Genomic DNA, 26,009 nt, shown 5'->3' with positions numbered 1-26,009 from the left:
AGGCACAGAGACTGGGGCTGCTTGCTTGTCTTGCCCCCTCAAACTTCAAACGTAGCTTAGGTGGTCCATGCCGGGTGCCTCCGGCAGCCCTGCTCCGAAAATGCAAACGTCTGCAGACAGCTCGCAGACAAGAAGAGCTAGCCTTGAAAGATGTTGCTCAGCCTCCTCTGCCCATGGAACTGCTCGCACAGAGGCACAGAGACTGGGGCTGCTTGTTGTCTTACACCTCAAACTTCAAACGTAGCTTAGGTGGTCCATGCCGGGGGACTCCAGCAGGGCTGCTCCCAAAATGCGAAGGTCTGCAGATAGCTCGCAGCCAGAAAGAGCTAGCCTGGAAAGCTGTTGCTCAGCCTCATCTGCCCATGGCACTGCTCGCACAGAGGCACAGAGACTGGGGCTGCTTGCTTGTCTTGCCACCTCAAACTTCAAATGTAGCTTTGGGGGTCCGTGCAGGGGACCTCTGACAGCCCTGCTCTGAAAATGCGAACGTCTGCAGATAGCTCGCAGGCAGAAAGAGCTAGCCTGGAAAGCTGTTCCTCAGCCTCATCTGCCCATGGCACTGCTCGCACAGAGGCACAGAGACTGGGGCTGCTTGCTTGTCTTCCCACGTCAGACTTCAAATGTAGCATTGGGGGTGCATGCCGGGCTCCTCTGGCAGCCCTGCTCTGAAAATTCGAACGTCTGCAGATAGATTGCAGCCAGAAAGAGCTAGCCTGGAAAGCTGTTGCTCAGCCTCATCTGCCCATGGCACTGCTCGCACAGAGGCACAGAGACTGGGGCTGCTTGCTTGTCTTCCCACGTCAGACTTCAAACGTAGCTTAGGCTGTCCGTGCCGGGCGCCTCCGGCAGCCCTGCTGCGAAAACGCGAACGTCTGCAGATAGCTCTCAGCCAGAAAGAGCTAGCCTGGAAAGCTGTTGATCAGCCTAATCTGCCCATGGCACTGCTCGCACAAAGGCACAGAGACTGGGGCTGCTTGCTTGTCTTGCCACCTCAAACTTAAAATGTATCTTAGGTGGTCCATGCCGGGTGCCTCCGGCATCCCTGCTCCAAAAATGCAATCGTCTGCAGATAGCTCGCAGCCAGAAAGAGCTAGCCTTGAAAGATGTTGCTCAGCCTCATCTGCCCATGGCACTGCTCGCACAGAGGCACAGAGACAGGGGGTGCTTGTTGTCTTGCCCCCTCAAACTTCAAACGTAGCTTAGGTGGTCCGTGCCGGGGGACTCCAGCAGGGCTGCTCCCAAAATGCAAACGTCTGCAGATAGCTTGCAGCCAGAAAGAGCTAGCCTGGAAAGCTGTTGCTCAGCCTCATCTGCCCATGGCACTGCTCGCACTGAGGCACAGAGACTGGGGCTGCTTGCTTGTCTTGCCACCTCAAATTTCACATGTAGCTTTGGGGGTCCGTGCAGGGGGCCTCTGACAGCCCTGCTCTGAAAATGCGAACGTCTGCAGATAGCTCGCAGCCAGAAAGAGCTAGCCTGAAAACTGTTGCTCAGCCTCATCTGCCCATGGCACTGCTCGCACAGAGGCACAGAGACTGGGGCTGCGTGCTTGTCTTGCCACCCCAAACTTCAAATGTATCTTTGGGGGTCCGTGCAGGGGGCCTCTAACAGCCCTGCTCTGAAAATGCGAACGTCTGCAGATAGCTCGCAGGCAGAAAGAGCTAGCCTGGAAAGCTGTTGCTCAGCCTCATCTGCCCATGGCACTGCTCGCACAGAGGCACAGAGACTGGGGCTGCTTGCTTGTCTTCCCACGTCAGACTTCAAATGTATCATTGGGGGTGCATGCCGGGCTCCTCCGGCAGCCCTGCTCTGAAAATTCGAACGTCTGCAGATAGATTGCAGCCAGAAAGAGCTAGCCTGGAAAGCTGTTGCTCAGCCTCATCTGCCCATGGCACTGCTCGCACAGAGGCACAGAGACTGGGGCTGCTTGCTTGTCTTGCCCCCTCAAACTTCAAACGTATCTTAGCTGGTCCATGCCGCGGGCCTCCGGCAGGGCTGCTCCGAAAATGCGAACGTCTGCAGATAGCTCGCAGCCAGAAAGAGCTAGCCTGGAAAGCTGTTGCTCAGCCTCATCTGCCCATGGCACTGCTCGCACAGAGGCACAGAGACTGGGGCTGCTTGCTTGTCTTGCCCCCTCAAACTTCAAACGTAGCTTAGGTGGTCCATGCCGGGTGCCTCCGGCAGCCCTGCTCCGAAAATGCAAACGTCTGCAGACAGCTCGCAGACAAGAAGAGCTAGCCTTGAAAGATGTTGCTCAGCCTCCTCTGCCCATGGAACTGCTCGCACAGAGGCACAGAGACTGGGGCTGCTTGTTGTCTTACACCTCAAACTTCAAACGTAGCTTAGGTGGTCCATGCCGGGGGACTCCAGCAGGGCTGCTCCCAAAATGCGAAGGTCTGCAGATAGCTCGCAGCCAGAAAGAGCTAGCCTGGAAAGCTGTTGCTCAGCCTCATCTGCCCATGGCACTGCTCGCACAGAGGCACAGAGACTGGGGCTGCTTGCTTGTCTCGCCACGTCAAACTTCAAACGTATCTTAGGAGGTCCATGCCGGGTGCCTACGACATCCCTCCTCCGAAAATGCAAACGTCTGCAGATAGCTCGCAGCCAGAAAGAGCTAGCCTGGAAAGGTGTTGCTCAGCCTCATCTGCCCATGGCACTGCTCGCACAGAGGCACAGAGACTGGGGCTGCTTGCTTGTCTTCCCACGTCAGACTTCAAACGTAGCATTGGGGATGCATGCCGGGCTCCTCCGGCAGCCCTGCTCTGAAAATTCGAACGTCTGCAGATAGCTCTCAGCCAGAAAGAGCTAGCCTGGAAAGGTGTTGCTCAGCCTCATCTGCCCATGGCACTGCTCGCACAGAGGCACAGAGACTGGGGCTGCTTGCTTGTCTTGCCACCTCAAACTTCAAATGTAGCTTAGGCTGTCCGTGCCGGGCGCCTCCGGCAGCCCTGCTCCGAAAATGCGAACGTCTGCAGATAGCTCGCAGCCAGAAAGAGCTAGCCTGGAAAGCTGTTGCTCAGCCTCATCTGCCCATGGCACTGCTCGCACAGAGGCACAGAGACTGGGGCTGCTTGCTTGTCTTGCCACCTCAAACTTCAAATGTAGCTTTGGGTGTCCGTGCAGGGGACCTCTGACAGCCCTGCTCTGAAAATGCGAACGTCTGCAGATAGCTCGCAGGCAGAAAGAGCTAGCCTGGAAAGCTGTTGCTCAGCCTCATCTGCCCATGGCACTGCTCGCACAGAGGCACAGAGACTGGGGCTGCTTGCTTGTCTTCCCACGTCAGACTTCAAATGTAGCATTGGGGGTGCATGCCGGGCTCCTCTGGCAGCCCTGCTCTGAAAATTCGAACGTCTGCAGATAGATTGCAGCCAGAAAGAGCTAGCCTGGAAAGCTGTTGCTCAGCCTCATCTGCCCATGGCACTGCTCGCACAGAGGCACAGAGACTGGGGCTGCTTGCTTGTCTTCCCACGTCAGACTTCAAACGTAGCTTAGGCTGTCCGTGCCGGGCGCCTCCGGCAGCCCTGCTGCGAAAACGCGAACGTCTGCAGATAGCTGTCAGCCAGAAAGAGCTAGCCTGGAAAGCTGTTGCTCAGCCTAATCTGCCCATGGCACTGCTCGCACAAAGGCACAGAGACTGGGGCTGCTTGCTTGTCTTGCCACCTCAAACTTAAAAAGTATCTTAGGTGGTCCATGCCGGGTGCCTCCGGCATCCCTGCTCCAAAAATGCAATCGTCTGCAGATAGCTCGCAGCCAGAAAGAGCTAGCCTTGAAAGATGTTGCTCAGCCTCATCTGCCCATGGCACTGCTCGCACAGACGCACAGAGACAGGGGGTGCTTGTTGTCTTGCCCCCTCAAACTTCAAACGTAGCTTAGGTGGTCCGTGCCGGGGGACTCCAGCAGGGCTGCTCCCAAAATGCAAACGTCTGCAGATAGCTTGCAGCCAGAAAGAGCTAGCCTGGAAAGCTGTTGCTCAGCCTCATCTGCCCATGGCACTGCTCGCACTGAGGCACAGAGACTGGGGCTGCTTGCTTGTCTTGCCACCTCAAATTTCACATGTAGCTTTGGGGGTCCGTGCAGGGGGCCTCTGACAGCCCTGCTCTGAAAATGCGAACGTCTGCAGATAGCTCGCAGCCAGAAAGAGCTAGCCTGAAAACTGTTGCTCAGCCTCATCTGCCCATGGCACTGCTCGCACAGAGGCACAGAGACTGGGGCTGCGTGCTTGTCTTGCCACCTCAAACTTCAAATGTAGCATTGGGGGTCCGTGCAGGGGGCCTCTAACAGCCCTGCTCTGAAAATGCGAACGTCTGCAGATAGCTCGCAGGCAGAAAGAGCTAGCCTGGAAAGCTGTTGCTCAGCCTCATCTGCCCATGGCACTGCTCGCACAGAGGCACAGAGACTGGGGCTGCTTGCTTGTCTTGCCCCCTCAAACTTCAAATGTATCATTGGGGGTGCATGCCGGGCTCCTCCGGCAGCCCTGCTCTGAAAATTCGAACGTCTGCAGATAGATTGCAGCCAGAAAGAGCTAGCCTGGAAAGCTGTTGCTCAGCCTCATCTGCCCATGGCACTGCTCGCACAGAGGCACAGAGACTGGGGCTGCTTGCTTGTCTTGCCCCCTCAAACTTCAAACGTATCTTAGCTGGTCCATGCCGCGAGCCTCCGGCAGGGCTGCTCCGAAAATGCGAACGTCTGCAGATAGCTCGCAGCCAGAAAGAGCTAGCCTGGAAAGCTGTTGCTCAGCCTCATCTGCCCATGGCACTGCTCGCACAGAGGCACAGAGACTGGGGCTGCTTGCTTGTCTTGCCCCCTCAAACTTCAAACGTAGCTTAGGTGGTCCATGCCGGGTGCCTCCGGCAGCCCTGCTCCGAAAATGCAAACGTCTGCAGACAGCTCGCAGACAAGAAGAGCTAGCCTTGAAAGATGTTGCTCAGCCTCCTCTGCCCATGGAACTGCTCGCACAGAGGCACAGAGACTGGGGCTGCTTGTTGTCTTACACCTCAAACTTCAAACGTAGCTTAGGTGGTCCATGCCAGGGGACTCCAGCAGGGCTGCTCCCAAAATGCGAACGTCTGCAGGTAGCTCGCAGGCACAAAGAGCTATCCTGGAAAGCTGTTGCTCAGCCTCATCTGCCCATGGCACTGCTCGCACAGAGGCACAGAAACTGGGGCTGTTTGCTTGTCTTGCCCCCTCAAACTTCAAACGTGACTTTGGCATTCGTGTCGGGCGTCTGCGGCTGCCCTGCTCTAAAAATGCGAACGTCTGCAGATAGCTCTCAGCCAGAAAGAGCTAGCCTGGAAAGGTGTTGCTCAGCCTCATCTGCCCATGGCACTGCTCGCACAGAGGCACAGAGACTGGGGCTGCTTGCTTGTCTTCCCACGTCAGACTTCAAATGTAGCATTGGGGATGCATGCCGGGCTCCTCCGGCAGCCCTGCTCTGAAAATTCGAACGTCTGCAGATAGCTCTCAGCCAGAAAGAGCTAGCCTGGAAAGGTGTTGCTCAGCCTCATCTGCCCATGGCACTGCTCGCACAGAGGCACAGAGACTGGGGCTGCTTGCTTGTCTTGCCACCTCAAACTTCAAATGTAGCTTAGGCTGTCCGTGCCGGGCGCCTCCGGCAGCCCTGCTCCGAAAATGCGAACATCTGCAGATAGCTCACAGCCAGAAAGAGGTAGCCTGGAAAGCTGTTGCTCAGCCTCATCTGCCCATGGCACTGCTCGCACAGAGGCACAGAGACTGGGGCTGCTTGCTTGTCTTGCCACCTCAAACTTCAAATGTAGCTTTGGGGGTCCGTGCAGGGGACCTCTGACAGCCCTGCTCTGAAAATGCGAACGTCTGCAGATAGCTCGCAGGCAGAAAGAGCTAGCCTGGAAAGCTGTTGCTCAGCCTCATCTGCCCATGGCACTGCTCGCACAGAGGCACAGAGACTGGGGCTGCTTGCTTGTCTTCCCACGTCAGACTTCAAATGTAGCATTGGGGGTGCATGCCGGGCTCCTCTGGCAGCCCTGCTCCCAAAATTCGAACGTCTGCAGATAGATTGCAGCCAGAAAGAGCTAGCCTGGAAAGCTGTTGCTCAGCCTCATCTGCCCATGGCACTGCTCGCACAGAGGCACAGAGACTGGGGCTGCTTGCTTGTCTTCCCACGTCAGACTTCAAACGTAGCTTAGGCTGTCCGTGCCGGGCGCCTCCGGCAGCCCTGCTGCGAAAACGCGAACGTCTGCAGATAGCTCTCAGCCAGAAAGAGCTAGCCTGGAAAGCTGTTGCTCAGCCTAATCTGCCCATGGCACTGCTCGCACAAAGGCACAGAGACTGGGGCTGCTTGCTTGTCTTGCCACCTCAAACTTAAAATGTATCTTAGGTGGTCCATGCCGGGTGCCTCCGGCATCCCTGCTCCAAAAATGCAATCGTCTGCAGATAGCTCGCAGCCAGAAAGAGCTAGCCTTGAAAGATGTTGCTCAGCCTCATCTGCCCATGGCACTGCTCGCACAGAGGCACAGAGACAGGGGGTGCTTGTTGTCTTGCCCCCTCAAACTTCAAACGTAGCTTAGGTGGTCCGTGCCGGGGGACTCCAGCAGGGCTGCTCCCAAAATGCAAACGTCTGCAGATAGCTTGCAGCCAGAAAGAGCTAGCCTGGAAAGCTGTTGCTCAGCCTCATCTGCCCATGGCACTGCTCGCACTGAGGCACAGAGACTGGGGCTGCTTGCTTGTCTTGCCACCTCAAATTTCACATGTAGCTTTGGGGGTCCGTGCAGGGGGCCTCTGACAGCCCTGCTCTGAAAATGCGAACGTCTGCAGATAGCTCGCAGCCAGAAAGAGCTAGCCTGAAAACTGTTGCTCAGCCTCATCTGCCCTTGGCACTGCTCGCACAGAGGCACAGAGACTGGGGCTGCGTGCTTGTCTTGCCACCCCAAACTTCAAATGTATCTTTGGGGGTCCGTGCAGGGGGCCTCTAACAGCCCTGCTCTGAAAATGCGAACGTCTGCAGATAGCTCGCAGGCAGAAAGAGCTAGCCTGGAAAGCTGTTGCTCAGCCTCATCTGCCCATGGCACTGCTCGCACAGAGGCACAGAGACTGGGGCTGCTTGCTTGTCTTCCCACGTCAGACTTCAAATGTATCATTGGGGGTGCATGCCGGGCTCCTCCGGCAGCCCTGCTCTGAAAATTCGAACGTCTGCAGATAGATTGCAGCCAGAAAGAGCTAGCCTGGAAAGCTGTTGCTCAGCCTCATCTGCCCATGGCACTGCTCGCACAGAGGCACAGAGACAGGGGGTGCTTGTTGTCTTGCCCCCTCAAACTTCAAACGTAGCTTAGGTGGTCCGTGCCGGGGGACTCCAGCAGGGCTGCTCCCAAAATGCAAACGTCTGCAGATAGCTCGCAGCCAGAAAGAGCTAGCCTGGAAAGCTGTTGCTCAGCCTCATCTGCCCATGGCACTGCTCGCACTGAGGCACAGAGACTAGGGCTGCTTGCTTGTCTTGCCACCTCAAATTTCACATGTAGCTTTGGGGGTCCGTGCAGGGGGCCTCTGACAGCCCTGCTCTGAAAATGCGAACGTCTGCAGATAGCTCGCAGCCAGAAAGAGCTAGCCTGAAAACTGTTGCTCAGCCTCATCTGCCCATGGCACTGCTCGCACAGAGGCACAGAGACTGGGGCTGCGTGCTTGTCTTGCCCCCTCAAACTTCAAATGTAGCATTGGGGGTCCGTGCAGGGGGCCTCTAACAGCCCTGCTCTGAAAATGCGAACGTCTGCAGATAGCTCGCAGCCAGAAAGAGCTAGCCTGGAAAGCTGTTGCTCAGCCTCATCTGCCCATGGCACTGCTCGCACAGAGGCACAGAGACTGGGGCTGCTTGCTTGTCTTGCCACGTCAGACTTCAAATGTATCATTGGGGGTGCATGCCGGGCTCCTCCGACAGCCCTGCTCTGAAAATTCGAACGTCTGCAGATAGATTGCAGCCAGAAAGAGCTAGCCTGGAAAGGTGTTGCTCAGCCTCATCTGCCCATGGCACTGCTCGCACAGAGGCACAGAGACTGGGGCTGCTTGCTTGTCTTGCCCCCTCAAACTTGAAACGTATCTTAGCTGGTCCATGCCGCGGGCCTCCGGCAGGGCTGCTCCGAAAATGCGAACGTCTGCAGATAGCTCGCAGCCAGAAAGAGCTAGCCTGGAAAGCTGTTGCTCAGCCTCATCTGCCCATGGCACTGCTCGCACAGAGGCACAGAGACTGGGGCTGCTTGCTTGTCTTGCCCCCTCAAACTTCAAACGTAGCTTAGGTGGTCCATGCCGGGTGCCTCCGGCAGCCCTGCTCCGAAAATGCAAACGTCTGCAGACAGCTCGCAGACAAGAAGAGCTAGCCTTGAAAGATGTTGCTCAGCCTCCTCTGCCCATGGAACTGCTCGCACAGAGGCACAGAGACTGGGGCTGCTTGTTGTCTTACACCTCAAACTTCAAACGTAGCTTAGGTGGTCCATGCCGGGGGACTCCAGCAGGGCTGCTCCCAAAATGCGAAGGTCTGCAGATAGCTCACAGCCAGAAAGAGCTAGCCTGGAAAGCTGTTGCTCAGCCTCATCTGCCCATGGCACTGCTCGCACAGAGGCACAGAGACTGGGGCTGCTTGCTTGTCTCGCCACGTCAAACTTCAAACGTATCTTAGGAGGTCCATGCCGGGTGCCTACGACATCCCTCCTCCGAAAATGCAAACGTCTGCAGATAGCTCTCAGCCAGAAAGAGCTAGCCTGGAAAGGTGTTGCTCAGCCTCATCTGCCCATGGCACTGCTCGCACAGAGGCACAGAGACTGGGGCTGCTTGCTTTTCTTGCCACCTCAAACTTCAAATGTAGCTTAGGCTGTCCGTGCCGGGCGCCTCCGGCAGCCCTGCTCCGAAAATGCGAACGTCTGCAGATAGCTCACAGCCAGAAAGAGGTAGCCTGGAAAGCTGTTGCTCAGCCTCATCTGCCCATGGCACTGCTCGCACAGAGGCACAGAGACTGGGGCTGCTTGCTTGTCTTGCCACCTCAAACTTCAAATGTAGCTTTGGGGGTCCGTGCAGGGGGCCTCTGACAGCCCTGCTCTGAAAATGCGAACGTCTGCAGATAACTCGCAGGCAGAAAGAGCTAGCCTGAAAACTGTTGCTCAGCCTCATCTGCCCATGGCACTGCTCGCACAGAGGCACAGAGACTGGGGCTGCTTGCTTGTCTCGCCACGTCAAACTTCAAACGTATCTTAGGTGGTCCATGCCGGGTGCCTACGGCATCCCTGCTCCGAAAATGCAAACGTCTGCAGATAGCTCGCAGCCAGAAAGAGCTAGCCTGGAAAGCTGTTGCTCAGCCTCATCTGCCCATGGCACTGCTCGCACAGAGGCACAGAGACTGGGGCTGCTTGCTTGTCTTGCCACCTCAAACTTCAAATGTAGCTTTGGGGGTCCGTGCAGGGGGCCTCTGACAGCCCTGCTGTGAAAATGCAAACGTCTGCAGATAGCTCGCAGGCAGAAAGAGCTAGCCTGAAAACTGTTGCTCAGCCTCATCTGCCCATGGCACTGCTCGCACAGAGGCACAGAGACTGGGGCTGCTTGCTTGTCTAGCCCCGTCAATCTTGAAATGTAGCTTAGGTGGTTCGTGCCGGGCGTCTCCGGCAGCCCTGCTCTGAAAATGCGAACGTCTGCAGATAGCTGTCAGCCAGAAAGAGCTAGCCTGGAAAGCTGTTGCTCAGCCTCATCTGCGCATGGCACTGCTCGCACAGAGGCACAGAGACTGGGGCTGCTTGCTTGTCTTCCCACGTCAGACTTCAAATGAAGCATTGGGGGTGCATGCCGGGTGCCTCCGGCAGCCCTGTTCTCAAAATTCGAACGTCTGCAGATAGATTGCAGCCAGAAAGAGCTAGCCTGGAAAGCTGTTGCTCGGCCTCATCTTCCCATGGCACTGCTCGCACACAGGCACAGAGACTGGGGCTGCTTGTTGTCTTGCCCCCTCAAACTTCAAACGTAGCTTAGGTGGTCCGTGCCGGGGGACTCTAGCAGGGCTGCTCCGAAAATGCGAACGTCTGCAGATAGCTCGCAGGCAGAAAGAGCTATCCTGGAAAGCTGTTGCTCAGCCTCATCTGCCCATAGCACTGCTCACACAGAGGCACAGAGACTAGAGCTGCTTGCTTGTATTGCACCCTCAAACTTCAAACGTAGCTTTGGGATCCGTGTCGGGCGTCTGCGGCAGCCCTGCTCCCAAAATTTGAATGTCTGCAGACAGATTGCAGCCAGAAAGAGCTAGCCTGGAAAGCTGTTGCTCAGCCTCATCTGCCCATGGCACTGCTCGCACAGAGGCACAGAGACTGGGGCTGCTTGCTTGTCTTGCCACCTCAAACTTCAAACGTAGCTGAGGTGGTCCGTGCCGGGGGCCTCCGGCAGGGCTGCTCCCAAAATGCGAACGTCTGCAGATAGCTCGCAGGCAGAAAGAGCTAGCCTGAAAACTGTTGCTCAGCCTCATCTGCCCATGGCACTGCTCGCACAGAGGCACAGAGACTGGGGCTGCTTGCTTGTCTAGCCCCGTCAAACTTGAAATGTAGCTTAGGTGGTTCGTGCCGGGCGTCTCCGGCAGCCCTGCTCTGAAAATGCGAACGTCTGCAGATAGATCTCAGCCAGAAAGAGCTAGCCTGGAAAGCTGTTGCTCAGCCTCATCTGCCCATGGCACTGCTCGCACAGAGGCACAGAGACTGGGGCTGCTTGCTTGTCTTCCCACGTCACACTTCACATGTAGCATTGGGGGTGAATACCGGGCTCCTCCGGCAGCCCTGCTCTGAAAATTCGAATGTCTGCAGATAGATTGCAGGCAGAAAGAGCTAGCCTGGAAAGCTGTTGCTCAGCCTCATCTGCCCATGGCACTGCTCACACAGAGGCACAGAGACTGGGGCTGCTTGCTTGTCTCGCCACGTCAAACTTCAGACGTATCTTAGGTGGTCCATGCCGGGTGCCTACGACATCCCTGCTCCGCAAATGCAAACGTCTGCAGATAGCTCGCAGCCAGAAAGAGCTAGCCTGGAAAGGTGTTGCTCAGCCTCATCTCTCCATGGCACTGCTCGCACAGAGGCACAGAGACTAGGGCTGCTTTCTTGTCTAGCCCCGTTAAACTTGAAATGTAGCTTAGGTGGTTCGTGCCGGGCGTCTCCGGCAGCCCTGCTCTGAAAATGCGAACGTCTGCAGATAGCTCTCAGCCAGAAAGAGCTAGCCTGGAAAGCTGTTGCTCAGCCTCATCTGCCCATGGCACTGCTCGCACAGAGGCACAGAGACTGGGGCTGCTTGCTTGTCTTCCCACGTCAGACTTCAAATGTAGCATTGGGGGTGCATGCCGGGCTCCTCCGGCAGCCCTGCTCTCAAAATTCGAACGTCTGCAGATACCTCTCAGCCAGAAAGACCTAGCCTGGAAAACTGTTGCTCAGCCTCATCTGCCCATGGCACTGCTCGTACAGAGGCACAGAGACTGGGGCTGCTTGCTTGTCTTGCCACCTCAAACTTCAAATGTAGCTTTGGGGGTCCGTGCAGGGGGCCTCTGACAGCCCTGCTCTGAAAATGCGAACGTCTGCAGATAGCTCGCAGGCAGAAAGAGCTAGCCTGGAAAGCTGTTGCTCAGCCTCATCTACCCATAGCACTGCTAACACAGAGGCACAGAGACTAGAGCTGCTTTCTTGTACTGCCCCCTCAAACTTCAAACGTGGCTTTGGGATCCGTGTCGGGCGTCTGCGGCAGCCCTGCTCTGAAAATGCGAACGTCTGCAGATAGCTCGCAGGCAGAAAGAGCTAGCCTGGAAAGCTGTTGCTCAGCCTCATCTGCCCATGGCACTGCTCGCACAGAGGCACAGAGACTGGGGCTGCTTGCTTGTCTTGCCACCTCAAAATTCACATGTAGCATTGGGGGTGCATGCCGGGCTCCTCCGGCAGCCCTGCTCCCACAATTCGAATGTCTGCACACAGATTGCTGCCAGAAAGAGCTAGCCTGGAAAGGTGTTGCTCAGCCTCATCTGCCCATGGCACTGCTCGCACAGAGGCACAGAGACTGGGGCTGCTTGCTTGTCTTGCCACCTCAAACTTCAAACGTAGCTTAGGTGGTGCATGCCGGGGGCCTCCGGCAGGGCTGCTCCGAAAATGCGAACGTCTGCAGATAGCTCGCAGCCAGAAAGTGCTAGACTGGAAAGCTGTTGCTCAGCCTCATCTGCCATGGCACTGCTCGCACAGAGGCACAGAGACTGGGGCTGCTTGCTTGTCTTCCCACGTCAGACTTCAAACGTAGCTTAGGCTGTCCGTGCCGGGCGCCTCCGGCAGCCCTGCTGCGAAAACGCGAACGTCTGCAGATAGCTCGCAGCCAGAAAGAGCTAGCCTGGAGAGCTGTTGCTCAGCCTAATCTGCCCATGGCACTGCTCGCACAAAGGCACAGAGACTGGGGCTGCTTGCTTGTCTTGCCACCTCAAACTTAAAACGTATCTTAGCTGGTCCATGCCGGGTGCCTCCGGCAGCCCTGCTCCAAAAATGCAATCGTCTGCAGATAGCTCGCAGCCAGAAAGAGCTAGCCTTGAAAGATGTTGCTCAGCCTCATCTGCCCATGGCACTGCTCGCACAGAGGCACAGAGACTGGGGGTGCTTGTTGTCTTGCCCCCTCAAACTTCAAACGTATCTTAGGTGGTCCGTGCAGGGGGACTCCAGCAGGGCTGCTCCCAAAATGCAAACGTCTGCAGATAGCTCGCAGCCAGAAAGAGCTAGCCTGGAAAGCTGTTGCTCAGCCTCATCTGCCCATGGCACTGCTCGCACTGAGGCACAGAGACTGGGGCTGCTTGCTTGTCTTGCCACCTCAAATTTCACATGTAGCTTTGGGGGTCCGTGCAGGGGGCGTCTGACAGCCCTGCTCTGAAAATGCGAACGTCTGCAGATAGCTCGCAGGCAGAAAGAGCTAGCCTGAAAACTGTTGCTCAGCCTCATCTGCCCATGGCACTGCTCGCACAGAGGCACAGAGACTTGGGCTGCGTGCTTGTCTTGCCACCTCAAACTTCAAATGTATCTTTGGGGGTCCGTGCAGGAGACCTCTGACAGCCCTGCTCTGAAAATGCGAACGTCTGCAGATAGCTCGCAGGCAGAAAGAGCTAGCCTGGAAAGCTGTTGCTCAGCCTCATCTGCCCATGGCACTGCTCGCACAGAGGCACAGAGACTGGGGCTGCTTGCTTGTCTTCCCACGTCAGACTTCAAATGTAGCATTGGGGGTGCATGCTGGGCTCCTCCGGCAGCCCTGCTCTGAAAATTCGAACGTCTGCAGATAGATTGCAGCCAGAAAGAGCTAGCCTGGAAAGCTGTTGCTCAGCCTCATCTGCCCATGGCACTGCTCGCACAGAGGCACAGAGACTGGGGCTGCTTGCTTGTCTTGCCCCCTCAAACTTCAAACGTATCTTAGCTGGTCCATGCCGCGGGCCTCCGGCAGGGCTGCTCCGAAAATGAGAACTTCTGCAGATAGCTCGCAGCCAGAAAGAGCTAGCCTGGAAAGCTGTTGCTCAGCCTCATCTGCCCATGGCACTGCTCGCACAGAGGCACAGAGACTGGGGCTGCTTGCTTGTCTTGCCCCCTCAAACTTCAAACGTAGCTTAGGTGGTCCATGCCGGGTGCCTCCGGCAGGGCTGCTCCGAAAATGCAAACTTCTGCAGACAGGTCGCAGACAAGAAGAGCTAGCCTTGAAAGATGTTGCTCAGCCTCCTCTGCCCATGGAACTGCTCGCACAGAGGCACAGAGACTGGGGCTGCTTGTTGTCTTACACCTCAAACTTCAAACGTAGCTTAGGTGGTCCATGCCGGGGGACTCCAGCAGGGCTGCTCCCAAAATGCGAAGGTCTGCAGATAGCTCGCAGCCAGAAAGAGCTAGCCTGGAAAGCTGTTGCTCAGCCTCATCTACCCATAGCACTGCTAACACAGAGGCACAGAGACTAGAGCTGCTTTCTTGTATTGCCCCCTCAAACTTCAAACGTAACTTTGGGATCCGTGTCGGGCGTCTGCGGCAGCCCTGCTCTGAAAATGCGAACGTCTGCAGATAGCTCGCAGGCAGAAAGAGCGAGCCTGGAAAGCTGTTGCTCAGCCTCATCTGCCCATGGCACTGCTCGCACAGAGGCACAGAGACTGGGGCTGCTTGCTTGTCTTGCCACCTCAAAATTCACATGTAGCATTGGGGGTGCATGCCGGGCTCCTCCGGCAGCCCTGCTCCCACAATTCGAATGTCTGCACACAGATTGCTGCCAGAAAGAGCTAGCCTGGAAAGCTGTTGCTCAGCCTCATCTGCCCATGGCACTGCTCGCACAGAGGCACAGAGACTGGGGCTGCTTGCTTGTCTTGCCACCTCAAACTTCAAACGTATCTTAGGTGGTGCATGCCGGGGGCCTCCGGCAGGGCTGCTCCGAAAATGCGAACGTCTGCAGATAGCTCGCAGCCAGAAAGTGCTAGACTGGAAAGCTGTTGCTCAGCCTCATCTGCCATGGCACTGCTCGCACAGAGGCACAGAGACTGGGGCTGCTTGCTTGTCTTCCCACGTCAGACTTCAAACGTAGCTTAGGCTGTCCGTGCCGGGCCCCTCCGGCAGCCCTGCTGCGAAAACGCGAACGTCTGCAGATAGCTCGCAGCCAGAAAGAGCTAGCCTGGAAAGCTGTTGCTCAGCCTAATCTGCCCATGGCACTGCTCGCACAAAGGCACAGAGACTGGGGCTGCTTGCTTGTCTTGCCACCTCAAACTTCAAACGTATCTTAGCTGGTCCATGCCGGGTGCCTCCGGCAGCCCTGCTCCAAAAATGCAATCGTCTGCAGATAGCTCGCAGCCAGAAAGAGCTAGCCTTGAAAGATGTTGCTCAGCCTCATCTGCCCATGGCACTGCTCGCACAGAGGCACAGAGACTGGGGGTGCTTGTTGTCTTGCCCCCTCAAACTTCAAACGTAGCTTAGGTGGTCCGTGCCGGGGGACTCCAGCAGGGCTGCTCCCAAAATGCAAACGTCTGCAGATAGCTCGCAGCCAGAAAGAGCTAGCCTGGAAAGCTGTTGCTCAGCCTCATCTGCCCATGGCACTGCTCGCACAGAGGCACAGAGACTGGGGCTGCTTGCTTGTCTTGCCACCTCAAATTTCACATGTATCTTTGGGGGTCCGTGCAGGGGGCGTCTGACAGCCCTGCTCTGAAAATGCGAACGTCTGCAGATAGCTCGCAGGCAGAAAGAGCTAGCCTGAAAACTGTTGCTCAGCCTCATCTGCCCATGGCACTGCTCGCACAGAGGCACAGAGACTGGGGCTGCGTGCTTGTCTTGCCACCTCAAACTTCAAATGTATCTTTGGGGGTCCGTGCAGGGGGCCTCTGACAGCCCTGCTCTGAAAATGCGAACGTCTGCAGATAGCTCGCAGGCAGAAAGAGCTAGCCTGGAAAGCTGTTGCTCAGCCTCATCTGCCCATGGCACTGCTCGCACAGAGGCACAGAGACTGGGGCTGCTTGCTTGTCTTCCCACGTCAGACTTCAAATGTATCATTGGGGGTGCATGCCGGGCTCCTCCGGCAGCCCTGCTCTAAAAATTCGAACGTCTGCAGATAGATTGCAGCCAGAAAGAGCTAGCCTGGAAAGCTGTTGCTCAGCCTCATCTGCCCACGGCACTGCTCGCACAGAGGCACAGAGACTGGGGCTGCTTGCTTGTCTTGCCCCCTCAAACTTCAAACGTATCTTAGCTGGTCCATGCCGCGGGCCTCCGGCAGGGCTGCTCCGAAAATGCGAACGTCTGCAGATAGCTCGCAGGCAGAAAGAGCTAGCCTGGAAAGCTGTTGCTCAGCCTCATCTGCCCATGGCACTGCTCGCACAGAGGCACAGAGACTGGGGCTGCTTGCTTGTCTTGCCCCCTCAAACTTCAAACGTAGCTTAGGTGGTCCATGCCGGGTGCCTCCGGCAGCCCTGCTCCGAAAATGCAAACGTCTGCAGACAGCTCGCAGACAAGAAGAGCTAGCCTTGAAAGATGTTGCTCAGACTCCTCTACCCATGGAACTGCTCGCACAGAGGCACAGAGACTGGGGCTGCTTGTTGTCTTACACCTCAAACTTCAAACGTAGCTTAGGTGGTCCATGCCGGGGGACTCCAGCAGGGCTGCTCCCAAAATGTGAAGGTCTGCAGATAGCTCGCAGCCAGAAAGAGCTAGCCTGGAAAGCTGTTGCTCAGCCTCATCTGCCCATGGCACTGCTCGCACAGAGGCACAGAGACTGGGGCTGCTTGCTTGTCTCGCCACGTCAAACTTCAAACGTATCTTAGGAGGTCCGTGCCGGGTGCCTACGACATCCCTCCTCCGAAAATACAAACGTCTGCAGATAGCTCGCAGCCAGAAAGAGCTAGCCTGGAAAGCTGTTGCTCAGCCTCATCTGCCCATGGCACTGCTCGCACAGAGGCACAGAGACTGGGGCTGCTTGCTTGTCTTGCCACCTCAAACTTCAAATGTAGCATTGGGGATGCATGCCGAGCTCCTCCGGCAGCCCTGCTCTGAAAATTCGAACGTCTGCAGATAGCTCTCAGCCAGAAAGTGCTAGCCTGGAAAGGTGTTGCTCAGCCTCATCTGCCCATGGCACTGCTCGCACAGAGGCACAGAGACTGGGGCTGCTTGCTTGTCTTGCCCCCTCAAACTTCAAATGTATCTTAGGCTGTCCGTGCCGGGCGCCTCCGGCAGCCCTGCTCCGAAAATGCGAACGTCTGCAGATAGCTCACAGCCAGAAAGAGGTAGCCTGGAAAGCTGTTGCTCAGCCTCATCTGCCCGTGGCACTGCTCGCACAGAGGCACAGAGACTGGGGCTGCTTGCTTGTCTTGCCACCTCAAACTTCAAATGTAGCTTTGGGGGTCCGTGCAGGGGGCCTCTGACAGCCCTGCTCTGAAAATGCGAACGTCTGCAGATAGCTCGCAGGCAGAAAGAGCTAGCCTGTAAAGGTGTTGCTCAGCCTCATCTGCCCATGGCACTGCTCGCACAGAGGCACAGAGACTGGGGCTGCTTGCTTGTCTCGCCACGTCAAACTTCAAACGTATCTTAGGTGGTCCATGCCGGGTGCCTACGGCATCCCTGCTCCGAAAATGCAAACGTCTGCAGATAGCTCGCAGCCAGAAAGAGCTAGCCTGGAAAGCTGTTGCTCAGCCTCATCTGCCCATGGCACTGCTCGCACAGAGGCACAGAGACTGGGGCTGCTTGCTTGTCTTGCCACCTCAAACTTCAAATGTAGCTTTGGGGGTCCGTGCAGGGGGCCTCTGACAGCCCTGCTCTGAAAATGCAAACGTCTGCAGATAGCTCGCAGGCAGAAAGAGCTAGCCTGAAAACTGTTGCTCAGCCTCATCTGCCCATGGCACTGCTCGCACAGAGGCACAGAGACTGGGGCTGCTTGCTTGTCTAGCCCCGTCAATCTTGAAATGTAGCTTAGGTGGTTCGTGCCGGGCGTCTCCGGCAGCCCTGCTCTGAAAATGCGAACGTCTGCAGATAGCTCGCAGCCAGAAAGTGCTAGACTGGAAAGCTGTTGCTCAGCCTCATCTGCCATGGCACTGCTCGCACAGAGGCACAGAGACTGGGGCTGCTTGCTTGTCTTCCCACGTCAGACTTCAAACGTAGCTTAGGCTGTCCGTGCCGGGCGCCTCCGGCAGCCCTGCTGCGAAAACGCGAACGTCTGCAGATAGCTCGCAGCCAGAAAGAGCTAGCCTGGAGAGCTGTTGCTCAGCCTAATCTGCCCATGGCACTGCTCGCACAAAGGCACAGAGACTGGGGCTGCTTGCTTGTCTTGCCACCTCAAACTTAAAACGTATCTTAGCTGGTCCATGCCGGGTGCCTCCGGCAGCCCTGCTCCAAAAATGCAATCGTCTGCAGATAGCTCGCAGCCAGAAAGAGCTAGCCTTGAAAGATGTTGCTCAGCCTCATCTGCCCATGGCACTGCTCGCACAGAGGCACAGAGACTGGGGGTGCTTGTTGTCTTGCCCCCTCAAACTTCAAACGTATCTTAGGTGGTCCGTGCAGGGGGACTCCAGCAGGGCTGCTCCCAAAATGCAAACGTCTGCAGATAGCTCGCAGCCAGAAAGAGCTAGCCTGGAAAGCTGTTGCTCAGCCTCATCTGCCCATGGCACTGCTCGCACTGAGGCACAGAGACTGGGGCTGCTTGCTTGTCTTGCCACCTCAAATTTCACATGTAGCTTTGGGGGTCCGTGCAGGGGGCGTCTGACAGCCCTGCTCTGAAAATGCGAACGTCTGCAGATAGCTCGCAGGCAGAAAGAGCTAGCCTGAAAACTGTTGCTCAGCCTCATCTGCCCATGGCACTGCTCGCACAGAGGCACAGAGACTTGGGCTGCGTGCTTGTCTTGCCACCTCAAACTTCAAATGTATCTTTGGGGGTCCGTGCAGGAGACCTCTGACAGCCCTGCTCTGAAAATGCGAACGTCTGCAGATAGCTCGCAGGCAGAAAGAGCTAGCCTGGAAAGCTGTTGCTCAGCCTCATCTGCCCATGGCACTGCTCGCACAGAGGCACAGAGACTGGGGCTGCTTGCTTGTCTTCCCACGTCAGACTTCAAATGTAGCATTGGGGGTGCATGCTGGGCTCCTCCGGCAGCCCTGCTCTGAAAATTCGAACGTCTGCAGATAGATTGCAGCCAGAAAGAGCTAGCCTGGAAAGCTGTTGCTCAGCCTCATCTGCCCATGGCACTGCTCGCACAGAGGCACAGAGACTGGGGCTGCTTGCTTGTCTTGCCCCCTCAAACTTCAAACGTATCTTAGCTGGTCCATGCCGCGGGCCTCCGGCAGGGCTGCTCCGAAAATGAGAACTTCTGCAGATAGCTCGCAGCCAGAAAGAGCTAGCCTGGAAAGCTGTTGCTCAGCCTCATCTGCCCATGGCACTGCTCGCACAGAGGCACAGAGACTGGGGCTGCTTGCTTGTCTTGCCCCCTCAAACTTCAAACGTAGCTTAGGTGGTCCATGCCGGGTGCCTCCGGCAGGGCTGCTCCGAAAATGCAAACTTCTGCAGACAGGTCGCAGACAAGAAGAGCTAGCCTTGAAAGATGTTGCTCAGCCTCCTCTGCCCATGGAACTGCTCGCACAGAGGCACAGAGACTGGGGCTGCTTGTTGTCTTACACCTCAAACTTCAAACGTAGCTTAGGTGGTCCATGCCGGGGGACTCCAGCAGGGCTGCTCCCAAAATGCGAAGGTCTGCAGATAGCTCGCAGCCAGAAAGAGCTAGCCTGGAAAGCTGTTGCTCAGCCTCATCTACCCATAGCACTGCTAACACAGAGGCACAGAGACTAGAGCTGCTTTCTTGTATTGCCCCCTCAAACTTCAAACGTAACTTTGGGATCCGTGTCGGGCGTCTGCGGCAGCCCTGCTCTGAAAATGCGAACGTCTGCAGATAGCTCGCAGGCAGAAAGAGCTAGCCTGGAAAGCTGTTGCTCAGCCTCATCTGCCCATGGCACTGCTCGCACAGAGGCACAGAGACTGGGGCTGCTTGCTTGTCTTGCCACCTCAAAATTCACATGTAGCATTGGGGGTGCATGCCGGGCTCCTCCGGCAGCCCTGCTCCCACAATTCGAATGTCTGCACACAGATTGCTGCCAGAAAGAGCTAGCCTGGAAAGCTGTTGCTCAGCCTCATCTGCCCATGGCACTGCTCGCACAGAGGCACAGAGACTGGGGCTGCTTGCTTGTCTTGCCACCTCAAACTTCAAACGTATCTTAGGTGGTGCATGCCGTGGGCCTCCGGCAGGGCTGCTCCGAAAATGCGAACGTCTGCAGATAGCTCGCAGCCAGAAAGTGCTAGACTGGAAAGCTGTTGCTCAGCCTCATCTGCCATGGCACTGCTCGCACAGAGGCACAGAGACTGGGGCTGCTTGCTTGTCTTCCCACGTCAGACTTCAAACGTAGCTTAGGCTGTCCGTGCCGGGCCCCTCCGGCAGCCCTGCTGCGAAAACGCGAACGTCTGCAGATAGCTCGCAGCCAGAAAGAGCTAGCCTGGAAAGCTGTTGCTCAGCCTAATCTGCCCATGGCACTGCTCGCACAAAGGCACAGAGACTGGGGCTGCTTGCTTGTCTTGCCACCTCAAACTTCAAACGTATCTTAGCTGGTCCATGCCGGGTGCCTCCGGCAGCCCTGCTCCAAAAATGCAATCGTCTGCAGATAGCTCGCAGCCAGAAAGAGCTAGCCTTGAAAGATGTTGCTCAGCCTCATCTGCCCATGGCACTGCTCGCACAGAGGCACAGAGACTGGGGGTGCTTGTTGTCTTGCCCCCTCAAACTTCAAACGTAGCTTAGGTGGTCCGTGCCGGGGGACTCCAGCAGGGCTGCTCCCAAAATGCAAACGTCTGCAGATAGCTCGCAGCCAGAAAGAGCTAGCCTGGAAAGCTGTTGCTCAGCCTCATCTGCCCATGGCACTGCTCGCACAGAGGCACAGAGACTGGGGCTGCTTGCTTGTCTTGCCACCTCAAATTTCACATGTAGCTTTGGGGGTCCGTGCAGGGGGCGTCTGACAGCCCTGCTCTGAAAATGCGAACGTCTGCAGATAGCTCGCAGGCAGAAAGAGCTAGCCTGAAAACTGTTGCTCAGCCTCATCTGCCCATGGCACTGCTCGCACAGAGGCACAGAGACTGGGGCTGCGTGCTTGTCTTGCCACCTCAAACTTCAAATGTATCTTTGGGGGTCCGTGCAGGGGGCCTCTGACAGCCCTGCTCTGAAAATGCGAACGTCTGCAGATAGCTCGCAGGCAGAAAGAGCTAGCCTGGAAAGCTGTTGCTCAGCCTCATCTGCCCATGGCACTGCTCGCACAGAGGCACAGAGACTGGGGCTGCTTGCTTGTCTTCCCACGTCAGACTTCAAATGTATCATTGGGGGTGCATGCCGGGCTCCTCCGGCAGCCCTGCTCTAAAAATTCGAACGTCTGCAGATAGATTGCAGCCAGAAAGAGCTAGCCTGGAAAGCTGTTGCTCAGCCTCATCTGCCCATGGCACTGCTCGCACAGAGGCACAGAGACTGGGGCTGCTTGCTTGTCTTGCCCCCTCAAACTTCAAACGTATCTTAGCTGGTCCATGCCGCGGGCCTCCGGCAGGGCTGCTCCGAAAATGCGAACGTCTGCAGATAGCTCGCAGGCAGAAAGAGCTAGCCTGGAAAGCTGTTGCTCAGCCTCATCTGCCCATGGCACTGCTCGCACAGAGGCACAGAGACTGGGGCTGCTTGCTTGTCTTCCCACGTCCGGCTTCACATGTAGCATTGGGGGTGCATGCCGGGCTCCTCCGGCAGCCCTGCTCCGAAAATGCAAACGTCTGCAGACAGCTCGCAGACAAGAAGAGCTAGCCTTGAAAGATGTTGCTCAGCCTCCTCTACCCATGGAACTGCTCGCACAGAGGCACAGAGACTGGGGCTGCTTGTTGTCTTACACCTCAAACTTCAAACGTAGCTTAGGTGGTCCATGCCGGGGGACTCCAGCAGGGCTGCTCCCAAAATGTGAAGGTCTGCAGATAGCTCGCAGCCAGAAAGAGCTAGCCTGGAAAGCTGTTGCTCAGCCTCATCTGCCCATGGCACTGCTCGCACAGAGGCACAGAGACTGGGGCTGCTTGCTTGTCTCGCCACGTCAAACTTCAAACGTATCTTAGGAGGTCCATGCCGGGTGCCTACGACATCCCTCCTCCGAAAATACAAACGTCTGCAGATAGCTCGCAGCCAGAAAGAGCTAGCCTGGAAAGCTGTTGCTCAGCCTCATCTGCCCATGGCACTGCTCGCACAGAGGCACAGAGACTGGGGCTGCTTGCTTGTCTTGCCACCTCAAACTTCAAATGTAGCATTGGGGATGCATGCCGAGCTCCTCCGGCAGCCCTGCTCTGAAAATGCGAACGTCTGCAGATAGCTCTCAGCCAGAAAGTGCTAGCCTGGAAAGGTGTTGCTCAGCCTCATCTGCCCATGGCACTGCTCGCACAGAGGCACAGAGACTGGGGCTGCTTGCTTGTCTTGCCCCCTCAAACTTCAAATGTATCTTAGGCTGTCCGTGCCGGGCGCCTCCGGCAGCCCTGCTCCGAAAATGCGAACGTCTGCAGATAGCTCACAGCCAGAAAGAGGTAGCCTGGAAAGCTGTTACTCAGCCTCATCTGCCCGTGGCACTGCTCGCACAGAGGCACAGAGACTGGGGCTGCTTGCTTGTCTTGCCACCTCAAACTTCAAATGTAGCTTTGGGGGTCCGTGCAGGGGGCCTCTGACAGCCCTGCTCTGAAAATGCGAACGTCTGCAGATAGCTCGCAGGCAGAAAGAGCTAGCCTGTAAAGGTGTTGCTCAGCCTCATCTGCCCATGGCACTGCTCGCACAGAGGCACAGAGACTGGGGCTGCTTGCTTGTCTCGCCACGTCAAACTTCAAACGTATCTTAGGTGGTCCATGCCGGGTGCCTACGGCATCCCTGCTCCGAAAATGCAAACGTCTGCAGATAGCTCGCAGCCAGAAAGAGCTAGCCTGGAAAGCTGTTGCTCAGCCTCATCTGCCCATGGCACTGCTCGCACAGAGGCACAGAGACTGGGGCTGCTTGCTTGTCTTGCCACCTCAAACTTCAAATGTAGCTTTGGGGGTCCGTGCAGGGGGCCTCTGACAGCCCTGCTCTGAAAATGCAAACGTCTGCAGATAGCTCGCAGGCAGAAAGAGCTAGCCTGAAAACTGTTGCTCAGCCTCATCTGCCCATGGCACTGCTCGCACAGAGGCACAGAGACTGGGGCTGCTTGCTTGTCTAGCCCCGTCAATCTTGAAATGTAGCTTAGGTGGTTCGTGCCGGGCGTCTCCGGCAGCCCTGCTCTGAAAATGCGAACGTCTGCAGATAGCTCTCAGCCAGAAAGAGCTAGCCTGGAAAGCTGTTGCTCAGCCTCATCTGCCCATGGCACTGCTCGCACAGAGGCACAGAGACTGGGGCTGCTTGCTTGTCTTGCCATCTCAAACTTCACATGTAGCATTGGGGGTGCATGCCAGGCTCTTCCGGCAGCCCTGCTCCCAAAATTTGAATGTCTGCAGACAGATTGCAGCCAGAAAGAGCTAGCCTGAAAACTGTTGCTCAGCCTCATCTGCCCATGGCACTGCTCGCACAGAGGCACAGAGACTGGGGCTGCTTGCTTGTCTTGCCCCCTCAAACTTCAAACGTAGCTTAGGTGGTCCGTGCCGGGGGCCTCCGGCAGGGCTGCTCCCAAAATGCGAACGTCTGCAGATAGCTCGCAGCCAGAAAGAGCTAGCCTGGAAAGCTGTTGCTCAGCCTCATCTGCCCATGGCACTGCTCGCACAGAGGCACAGAGACTGGGGCTGCTTGCTCGTCTTGCCACCTCAAACTTCAAATGTAGCTTTGGGGGTCCGTGCAGGGGGCCTCTGACAGCCCTGCTCTGAAAATGCGAACGTCTGCAGATAGCTCGCAGGCAGAAAAAGCTAGCCTGAAAACTGTTGCTCAGCCTCATCTGCCCACGGCATTGCTTGCACAGAGGCACAGAGACTGGGGCTGCTTGCTTGTCTCGCCACGTCAAACTTCAAACGTATCTTAGGCTGTCCATGCCGGGTGCCTACGGCATCCCTGCTTCGAAAATGCAAACGTCTGCAGATAGCTCGCAGCCAGAAAGAGCTAGCCTGGAAAGCTGTTGCTCAGCCTCGTCTGCCCATGGCACTGCTCGCACAGAGGCACAGAGACTGGGGCTGCTTGCTTGTCTTGCCACCTCAAACTTCACATGTAGCTTTGGGGGTCCGTGCAGGGGGCCTCTGAAAGCCCTGCTCTGAAAATGCGAACGTCTGCAGATAGCTCGCAGCCAGAAAGAGCTAGCCTGAAATCTGATGCTCAGCCTCATCTGCCCATGGCACTGCTCGCACAGAGGCACAGAGACTGGGGCTGCTTGCTTGTCTTGCCACCTCAAACTTCAAATGTAGCTTTGGGGGTCCGTGCAGGGGGCCTCTGACAGCCCTGCTCTGAAAATGCGAACGTCTGCAGATAGCTCGCAGGCAGAAAGAGCTAGCCTGAAAACTGTTGCTCAGCCTCATCTGCCCATGGCACTGCTCGCACAGAGGCACAGAGACTGGGGCTGCTTGCTTGTCTCGCCACGTCAAACTTCAAACGTATCTTAGGTGGTCCATGCCGGGTGCCTACGGCATCCCTGCTCCGAAAATGCAAACGTCTGCAGATAGCTCGCAGCCAGAAAGAGCTAGCCTGGAAAGCTGTTGCTCAGCCTCATCTGCCCATGGCACTGCTCGCACAGAGGCACAGAGACTGGGGCTGCTTGCTTGTCTTCCCACGTCCGGCTTCACATGTAGCATTGGGGGTGCATGCCGGGCTCCTCCGGCAGCCCTGCTCTGAAAATTCGAACGTCTGCAGATACCTCTCAGCCAGAAAGAGCTAGCCTGGAAAGCTGTTGCTCAGCCGCATCTGCCCATGGCACTGCTCATACAGAGGCACAGAGACTGGGGCTGCTTGCTTGTCTTGCCACCTCAAACTTCAAATGTAGCTTTGGGGGTCCGTGCAGGGGGCCTCTGACAGCCCTGCTCTGAAAATGCGAACGTCTGCAGATAGCTCGCAGGCAGAAAGAGCTAGCCTGGAAAGCTGTTGCTCAGCCTCATCTACCCATAGCACTGCTAACACAGAGGCACAGAGACTAGAGCTGCTTTCTTGTATTGCCCCCTCAAACTTCAAACGTAGCTTTGGGATCCGTGTCGGGCGTCTGCGGCAGCCCTGCTCTGAAAATGCGAACGTCTGCAGATAGCTCGCAGGCAGAAAGAGCTAGCCTGGAAAGCTGTTGCTCAGCCTCATCTGCCCATGGCACTGCTCGCACAGAGGCACAGAGACTGGGGCTGCTTGCTTGTCTTGCCACATCAAAATTCACATATAGCATTGGGGGTGCATGCCGGGCTCCTCCGGCAGCCCTGCTCTCAAAATTCGAATGTCTGCACACAGATTGCTGCCAGAAAGAGCTAGCCTGGAAAGCTGTTGCTCAGCCTCATCTGCCCATGGCACTGCTCGCACAGAGGCACAGAGACTGGGGCTGCTTGCTTGTCTTGCCACCTCAAACTTCAAATGTATCTTTGGGGGTCCGTGCAGGGGGCCTCTGACAGCCCTGCTCTGAAAATGCGAACGTCTGCAGATAGCTCGCAGCCAGAAAGAGCTAGCCTGGAAAGCTGTTGCTCAGCCTCGTCTGCCCATGGCACTGCTCGCACAGAGGCACAGAGACTGGGGCTGCTTGCTTGTCTTGCCACCTCAAACTTCAAATGTATCTTTGGGGGTCCGTGCAGGGGGCCTTTGACAGCCCTGCTCTGAAAATGCGAACGTCTGCAGATAGCTCGCAGGCAGAAAGAGCTAGCCTGGAAAGCTGTTGCTCAGCCTCATCTGCCCATGGCACTGCTCGCACAGAGGCACAGAGACTGGGGCTGCTTACTTGTCTTGCCACCTCAAAGTTCAAATGTAGCATTGGGGGTGCATGCCGGGCTCCTCCGGCAGCCCTGCTCTGAAAATTCGAACGTCTGCAGATAGATTGCAGCCAGAAAGAGCTAGCCTGGAAAGGTGTTGCTCAGCCTCATCTGACCATGGCACTGCTCGCACAGAGGCACAGAGACTCGGGGCTGCTTGCTTGTCTTGCCCCCTCAAACTTCAAATGTAGCTTAGGCTGTCCGTGCCGGGTGCCTCCGGCAGCCCTGCTCTGAAAATGCGAACGTCTGCAGATAGCTCACAGCCAGAAAGAGGTAGCCTGGAAAGCTGTTGCTCAGCCTCATCTGCCCATGGCACTGCTCGCACAGAGGCACAGAGACTGGGGCTGCTTGTTTGTCTTGCCACCTCAAACTTCACATGTAGCATTGGGGGTCCGTGCAGGGGGCCTCTGACAGCCCTGCTCTGAAAATGCGAACGTCTGCAGATAGCTCGCAGGCAGAAAGAGCTAGCCTGAAAACTGTTGCTCAGCCTCATCTGCCCATGGCACTGCTCGCACAGAGGCACAGAGACTGGGGCTGCTTGCTTGTCTAGCCCCGTCAATCTTGAAATGTAGCTTAGGTGGTTCGTGCCGGGCGTCTCCGGC

Source organism: Opisthocomus hoazin, chromosome W (genome assembly GCF_030867145.1).
Source record: "Opisthocomus hoazin isolate bOpiHoa1 chromosome W, bOpiHoa1.hap1, whole genome shotgun sequence".
NCBI classification, from domain to species: Eukaryota; Metazoa; Chordata; class Aves; order Opisthocomiformes; family Opisthocomidae; genus Opisthocomus; species Opisthocomus hoazin.
This window is presented reverse-complemented; position numbering follows the sequence as displayed.